General features: G+C 36.9%; 1 non-coding gene across 1 annotated transcript; it reads right to left on the bottom strand.

Moving 5' to 3' along the window:
* Positions 1-3,929: 3,929 nt before the first annotated feature.
* LOC149551305 (U2 spliceosomal RNA) lies at positions 3,930-4,116 on the bottom strand. Its single transcript, XR_016353496.1, has one exon. It is a non-coding gene; the product is annotated as a U2 spliceosomal RNA (small nuclear RNA).
* Positions 4,117-8,775: the final 4,659 nt, after the last annotated feature.

The raw sequence follows: 8,775 nt of genomic DNA, 5'->3' as shown, positions 1-8,775 counted from the left end.
ACAGGTTCTTCTTGGGTTGTGTAGAATTGATATTAATCAATTATTTCATGGTATCAGAGCTCAGATATGTGGCTGCTTGTTCTTGATTTGAAGAATTTTCTGGAGCTTCAAGGGTTTGATCTTTCAAATTTTTTATTTTTTATTTTGGTTGGATCTGGGGATACACTTTTTTTGGAGGCCTCTTGAGCCAAAATAGACCTCACCAATGGATTCAGAGGATCGATCTGAAGAATTTTGATATAAAATTTGACCTATTTTGGTTACCGAAACAATCTTAAAAAAATTTAGCCATTGACATGCTTTCCAAGGTAAATCTTTTGAAAAAATGTGCATTCAAAAAAATTGCATAAAAAAAATATTAATTTCAATTTTTTGAAAATTTGAAAAAAGTATTTTATTACAACTTTTATTTAAAAAGTTGTTCATGCATTTGAGAAAGTTTTTTTTTTAAACTTTAAAAACAAAAAAAGTTTGGACGCTAGTATGCCTGCGTCAGATGGTACCCCTGCACAAGCAGTACACATCAACGCAGTACCTCTGTGCATGCAACGGTGTAGTACACCTGCGGTACCCCTGCGTCAGCAATATGCGGGGTACGCATGCCATTTATTTTGGCATTTTTAAATATATTTTTTTAAAATTATATTTTCCTTCTTCTGCCATTTTTGGCGAGTTTATTTGAAATCTGCCATTTTTGGCAAACTTTTTGGTGAAATCTGCCATTTTTGGCGAGTTTTTTGGAAATCTACCAAATTTGGGAAAAATTTTGGCACAATTTTGGGCATGCATTTTGAGGTGCCACATCAGCACACAGTCATCAAGTGATGTCAACACCCAGTCAACTGCCACATCAACGACCAGTCAGCCAGTGACATCAGCACCCAGTCAACAGCCACATTAGTGCACTGTCAATGATGATGTCATCAAAATGTCATATAATAGCCATATGGCCATCAAATATTTTCTCGGGTCTATAATTTTCCAGAGAGAGCTCTTTTTTTGACCTACAGTTGGTTTTTTGGCCACAACTTGGGCATACGAAGGTCTTTTTCCAATCCGAAAGAAGCACTGGAAAGCTGGTTCAGAGATGGAGACATTTGTGCTAGTTTCATTTTATTTTGAGTTCATTTGGTTTTCTAATTTTATCATTGAAGTAGAAGCTTCTGTTTCCCTCTTCTTTGCATCCGAAATCCAAGTTCCTTTCTCAATTTTTATGCTTCTTATAGTTGTTTTCTTTGGTATTTGAGGGATTTCATTATCTATTGTGGGTGGTGCATTTTATTTTCTGTACTTTAATTCAAAATAAGACCCTTCTACTTCTGTCTTCTTCTCTCAATGGAGAACTCTTATGTCACCTACCTTACACTACACAACTACCATACTTGGAAAGGATAAATGACTAGATTGCTTATGGAAAAGGGGTTATGGTCATGTCTGGATGTGGCTCAGCCAGTTCTATAAAGGTTTTATGAGCTTTGGCAATGGGCCTCATTGCAATGAATATTTCAAATGGGTTACTGTTTCACCTGGATGGTTTGAATACACCTAGGGCTATGTGGGACAAGATTTCAACCTTATTTGGCACAATGAATCAATTTAAGATTCTACAGATAGATGTGAAGTTTACCTCCTTGATTCCTAAATCATTTACCAACATTGAGGATTTCTTGATGAAATTCAAGTCTCTTCAATCTATGTTACAGGTTGCGAGAAAGACAAAACTTAATAATGAGTGTATCTTCCTGATACTGTCCAAGCTTCGAGGACCTTATCAAATTTTCACTTCTAACTTCTACTCCACTATGGATGCTCTAGGTGCATGACATGTTATGCCCTCTTTTGAGACCTTTTGTGACCGGTTGACTCGTGAGCAATCAAATCTCACTCAGATGGATTCTCTTATAGGTTCACAGTCACAAGCATTGCTTGCCAAGCCACCTCAGAGCACATAGAAGCTGAAGTAGATATTAGATTCCTCGTCTTAGCACTCTACTGGCCCACCATCTTCTTCTAAGAAGGAGAAACAAAAGACTAAGAGACCTACATGTTCCTATTGTCAAAAGGGAACACATGATGAGTCATTTTGCTATCAGAAGAAGTTTGATGGTTATGAGAAACAAATAGCAGATTTGCAAGCTCTTCTTTAGAAGAGCAATCTTTCCTCTCCATCCTCTTCTAGCTCACAGGGGTCTGCTTATCAGTCTTCTTCTATTTACCCTATAGCTGGACAAGATCTTGGAAAGGGTCATGCATTACGGGCTTCTTTCACATCCCCTTCACAGGTCCCTTGCATACTAGATTCAGGTGCTTCTCACCATATGGCATCTTCTCGAGAGATCTTCTCTTCTTTTGAGACTTCTCCTTTTCCCCATATTATCATTGGGAATAAGACTGTTATGATAGTCTGCGGGAAAGGCACTGTATGCATTCAGGATGGCACATTCAATGGTGTGTTGTATGTTCCATCTCTATCTACAAACCTTCTCTCAGTTTATCAAATTTCTCATAGTGGGTCTAGGAAGATAGTTGAGTTCACTCCAGATTTAGTTTTCATCCTGGATAGTATGATAGGAGGTATTATTGCTACAGGGACAATTGATCTTTCCACCTGTCTCTACTCCTTTTCACACTTTGGTCCACCTTTGCTAGAGCATGACTCTCCTCCTTTGAGAGAGCATCATGTGGTATAGTCAAGTTTCTTGACCCTCTGTGTGGTTCCTGAGACTACTATTGTGACTGCCTTGCCACCTCCTCTTGAGCTCTTTTCTGTTCAACAAGGTTCTTCTGTAGCTCTACTTGATCCTCTAGCTCCACTCATCGAGCCACTAGGTGTAGTTGTTGAGGATTCTATAGAGGACATTCATCTCCTCTTTGATGACAGTGTTCGCAAACCTATCATACCACTTACATTGGGGATTCCCTTTCAAGCTCCTCGTGTCTACTCCTTTGAGCATCAGCTTGGCCTTCTAGTGACACCTCACCTTTTGAGGTTCCCTCTACAATGTCCACTACCTTTCACTCCTCTGCATTGGAGTCACAATGGTTTGTTCATTGATCTAGGGGTTCTTTCATTCTGGTGGGGTTTTGGAGCCTCGACCCTCTCTAACGGGGGGGGGGGGGGGGGGGGTTGAAGTCATTACATCTCTTTTTGGAGAGGGGTTTTTCAAATCAAACCCTTGCCTCTTCTTGTCTTTTTCTTCTCCGTGACAGGTTTTCTTGGGCTTCGTGGATTTTTTGTGCACTTTTTCTCAAATCCTAAATATCACATAATATTTTTTCGTCTGAGTTTTTCAAATCAAACCCTTGCCTCTTCTTGTCTTTTTCTTCTCCATGACAGGTTTTCTGCATGCAAGTTTTCTTGGGCTTTGTGGATTTTTTGTGTGCTTTTGATCAAATCCTACATGGTATCAGATCCAGATCTACTGTAGCTTGTTCAATGTTTTAAGAAAAAGGGAGAAAAAGGGTTTTGCAAATCAGATCTAGTGTTTTTTTTGGCTTTTTCTGAGAAAATGAATGACCCCCCTATTTTCTCAGAAAAAACCCAAAAAACCACCAGATCTGATCTGCCAAACCCTTGTTCTCCCTTTTTCTTGAAACAGTAAACAAGCTACAGTAGATGTGACTCTGATACCATGTAGGATTTGAGCAAAAGTGCACAACAAATCTATGAAGCCCAAGAAAACCGGCATGCAGAAAACCTATCACAGAGAAGAAAAAGACAAGAAGAGGCAAGGGTTTGATCTAAAAAACTCAGACGAAGAAAATATTATGAAGATCCGTTGAATAATATTTTTTTCGTCTAAGTTTTTCAGATCAAACCCTTTCCTCTTCTTGTCTTTTTCTTCTCTGTGATAGGTTTTCTGCATGCAGGTTTTCTTGGGCTTTGTGGATTTGTTGTGCACTTTTTCTCAAATCCTACAAAAGGGGATGTGGGGTGTGTCAGGCATCTGCAGTAGTGCAATACAGAAGTGACGCGTGAAATATTTGATAGCAAGTTATTCATATGATCCTTACCCCCTGAAGAAATTAATTTAATATCATGTGGTTCATTGAACCATGTATCAGATATTAAACTGATAAGAATAGATACTACACTTGATCTTAGCCCGAGTTTTTCCCACTGGGTTTTCTCCTTTACTCTAGTTTATAGAGATTTCCTTGTACTGGGTACTTGATCAGGCCTTTTTTCTGGGACCCACTTGTTTTTGCTTTCATAGCTTTTCTTTGCTAGGTAAGCTTACTCCTTGCTTTCAGCTTAATGGGGGGTATTAGAGTATTTTTTTCATTTATACTTATTAATTAAATCATATTGATTTAATTAATTAAGTTTATTTTACTCTAGTTACTTAAGCTTCATTTAGGTACATTATTAATTAATTAGTAATTAATAATGTGCAACCTAGCTTTTTCATTTAGGGTTTCTATCTCACCTTTATAAGGTTGAGCCTTGTACTTTTCTCATTATCTCTTATGCATTTTTAACATTTGAGAGAAACTTTTCTTCTGTGTCCATTATTCTTCTCTTGTGACAGGTTATTGGCTAACAAGTTCTTCTTGGGTTGTGTAGAATTGATATTAATCAATTCTTTCAAGGTACCCATGTACAAAGTGCAATGCAATCTCTCATAAAGTAGAGAAAGAGGGAAAACCTCATGGGAAAAACCCTCCCCCAAAAAGAGAGATGAAAAATCAAGATGCATGGATGGATGGAGTAATCAACACCCCCCTCCCATTACAATAGAGAAGTATGAGAAGAACAAAACCCCATAAGAGGAAAAAGTACCCCCCATAAAAGAGAAGAAGGAGACAAGGTAGTCCCCCACCCGCCCCCCCCCCCCCCCCAAATGTAGAGTGTCAATCAATTTGATATGCTCCAATGTAGAAGTTGATCCATGATTGTTGAATAATGTTCCTCCCCTTTGGAAGAAACAATGGAAGAGGTACAGGTGAGATGCTTTCCCTGTGTGTAGAAAGAATCCTAAAGATGAATGGTGTCTCTAAAACCTACTCAATTTTCCCTGTGTCGATGCTGACAGTCACCCCTTCCAACATATGGTGAAAAGAACAAGTGTAGATCTAGCAAGGATGGATGTAGAACATATCCCAAAGAACCAATTGTCTCATCAAATGATAAAGAGACCTCCTACAACTATTGTACATAAGGATCCACAATCATATCAAATTATGAAGACTGATCATGTAGAGAATGGAGAGGAGGGTCAGAGTGAACCCTTGTGACAACTACAGAAGGTTTTGCTTCATCAAAGAGAAGATGTAAATCATTAAAGATTCTCCCAAATCTACTATGTGTGACTCCATGAACAAACCTTCAATGTCTATCAAGAAGTCATCCGATGATGCTGGAACTGGAAGACAAGGTGTATCTTGTTGTACTAGACCTATCACTGTAGCAATGTATGAAGTATTCACCTCAACAAGAGAAGAAAAATATCATTGATGATGTTTCCCACATCTTCAATGTGAGACTCCACAAACAGAGCTACAATATTTGAAAGGAAGTCATCCCATGAAGCTGAAGTAAGAAAACATGGTGTTTCCTGTTGCACTGAATCAGAAGCATTTGTGGTTGGAACTAGATTAGTAGTAGCAATAGGAGCATCAGGAGGTTAGATCTCAATTGAAGTTACAGTGACCATTACTGGAGTGATTGGTGATAGAATGTCCTTTGGAAATGGAGGATATGTTGGATCTCCATATGATTCCCAAAGAGCCATTCAAATATCATGAGAAAACCTTGCCATTCTAAGAGGAGCAAGACATTCCTTACTCATATTATTATACAGAAAGAGAAGAAGTTTTGTAATACATGTCCAATTAGGATTTGGTGGCAACATCTTCGAATAGAGATAAGGAAGGACTTCTTGATGTTCTCTTAGATGATCAAGTATCAATGTACTCCATCTATGATATTTCCATGTTGTCAACTTCAGTCTAACACCAAATTGACATGTGTGACAAGACTCCATGAGATCAATTAATGAACCCCCCAAGATGCAAAAAATCAATCAACCCCCCCTCCCAATGTATGGTTTGGGCACTTTATAGGTAGTGCATGTGCAATAGGCAATTTAGGACCTATTTCTGAAAGTAGTATTTCTATCCATAGAAGCCTATAATTTGATTGTAGATCTAAAAAGTAGACAAAAAATTATGCACTTTCAAAAAAATGGAACTTAATTATGTGTCCAAATGAGCCTGTACTAAGCATTTGAAGTGGCAAAAATTGGGATTTGTGACTTTCAAAAAAATTCAGGAATAGAGAGGTCAAACATCCTACACCAATGTGTAGATCATGAAATTCTACCCCAAAACAAAAAAAAATTGCTCGCAAAAAGGAGTCTATATGAGGGAGATATCACTATATGAAAATCACCTCTGTAATTATTTTTCCTAAATCGCCACCGTCACACCTCCAAAAATCAAATGACTCTAAGTTTTACCTCAAATGTCTGATTTTGGTGAAAGAAAAGTCAATTTGGGGGTTTTTTTGACCTTCTAGATGTGATGCAAATATCTAATCTGCAGTAGCAAGCTCCAATCTTCACCTACAAAAAACTCTGCTACTGGCTTGATGGCCAAAAAAGTTTTGGACAAAATACACAGATCTAAAAAATAATGTAGAGAAATTGTAGAGATTGAAATAATAAAATATATAGATCTGAAAATTAAATTTAGAGATCTAAAATGATCATACCAAATTTGCAAATCGAGCCTTTAGGTGCTAGTTTGCAAAAAAAAATTTATCTCAGATTTAACTATGGCCTTCGGTAGGCAAATTTATAGTCAAATTTCACTAAATTGACATTTTGGCTCTAGGAACTGCCTATTTCTACAGATTCTCTGGATCTAGGTTGAGGTGTTGAAGCAAGAATGGTTTCAAACAACTATGTGAAGAGAATCTCCCCAAACTCTGATACCATGTAAGAATTTGGTATAACTCTGATACCATGTAAGAATTTTCCCTAGGGAAAAATTCACCCAAGACCAAGGAACTCAACCACAAGCACAACAGTAGACCAAAGGAGTATGATCAGAATAATGATATGATATTCAATTCAATGCTATAGTACACTAAGAGTGCCTGTATATAAAGGCCTTTGCAATGCTTCTAAAATGCATACAAAGTAGCACTGATAAGTCTTACAAACAAGCACATGTCCACGAGGAGTGGATTATCCTCCATCAAGCATAGGAGTAAGTGATATGATGAGAGGATAAGCCTACAAAGGTGTAGTATGTAAAATTATGTTGTAGACACCATGTGCTAAAATAGAAGTGTAAATAACTGTGTTGTCTACATGACAACATAGTTAATTATGCAAACTTCAGTATTGTAGACACCATGTGCTAAATTAGAGTTCCTTACTCCAGTGTTGTCAACATGAGAACTCATAAGAGTACGCAAAATCCTAGGTGTCAAACTAATAAATAATAAAAATAATGCATTGACCTAAGTAAACATAACTAAATTTTAATAAGTAAATACTTATTTACACCAACATGGATGAGTGCCAAAAAAGAATTCAGCATGAAAAAGTCTCTACTGCACAGTTGTTCAAGTCTGTAGAGAGTAGTGCACAGGTCAATAATAAATTGAAAACTAACCTGGACTCTATTGTCAAGGAAAATAATAATTTCAAGATTGAATTGGAGAATGAAAAGAAAAAAGAGGAGTCTAAGGCAAGGATAATTTATAATTTGCAGAAGGAACTAGGGAATGAGAAGAAAAAAGAGGAGTCTAGTGCAAAGACAATCCTCAATTTAAACAAGCAATTGGAGAATGTGAAAAAAAAAAGGAGGCAACTACAAAAACAATCATTGATTTGAAGAAGGAATTGGAGAATGTAAAGAAAATGGAGTCTAGTGCTACTACAAGCAGTAACACAATCCACCATATGAGGAGGGAATTGGAGAATGCAAAGAAAAAAGAGGAGTCAACTGCAAAGAAAATCCTAGATTTGAAGAAGGAATTGGAGAACGTGAAGAAAGAGGAGTCTACTCAAACACTCCATGATTTGAAGAAGGAATTGGACAATGCAAAGAAAAAGGAGGGGTCCACTGCAAAGAAAATCCATGATTTGAAAAGGGAACTCGAGGATGAGAAGAAAAAAGAGGTAACTACTACAAATACAATCCAAGATTTGAAGAAGAAATTGGAGGATGAGAGGAAGAGAGCAACTAATTGGCAATGGCAACTAGAGGAAATATAGAAAAAGAGTGAAAATTTGATGTCTGAAATGAAGAAAATAATGGAGAATGTAATTGCAAAAAATAGAACGACATCTTCCAAAGACCATCATGTGAAGGATACTATAATAAACATGATTAAGTTTATCAAACAAGAAAATTGGGACAAAATAATGAAGAACAATGATAGTTTGTTTAAATGTCTTGATTTAAATAACAATCTCAAACTTCTCTTTGAAAATGTTAAAAAAGATGTTCAGGCTAAAAGAGGAATCTTCAAAAATTCCTTTAAAAATCATGCTAAACAAATTTTGAATAAAGTACAGAGATGCAGTGACAGGGATTTGGCAAACCATGAAATAAACAATCGCTTGGATGCCTCTATAATGTCCTTTGCTGTCTGTCACAATTGTGAACAAGTAATGGAAATAGATGAAGCTCTCAAATCTGCTTCCAAAGACTTGATGAAAATGAATCACAACATACTAAACTTGCTAAATGTTGGATTACCAAATCTAGCTAACTCAAAAGGTAGATTCATTGGAAAAGAAGATTACATGAAAAAGT

Source organism: Cupressus sempervirens, chromosome 6 (assembly GCF_028749045.1).
Source record: "Cupressus sempervirens isolate cs-2001-9-10 chromosome 6, ASM2874904v1, whole genome shotgun sequence".
Taxonomy (NCBI): Eukaryota; Viridiplantae; Streptophyta; class Pinopsida; order Cupressales; family Cupressaceae; genus Cupressus; species Cupressus sempervirens.
This window is presented reverse-complemented; position numbering and strand designations above follow the sequence as displayed.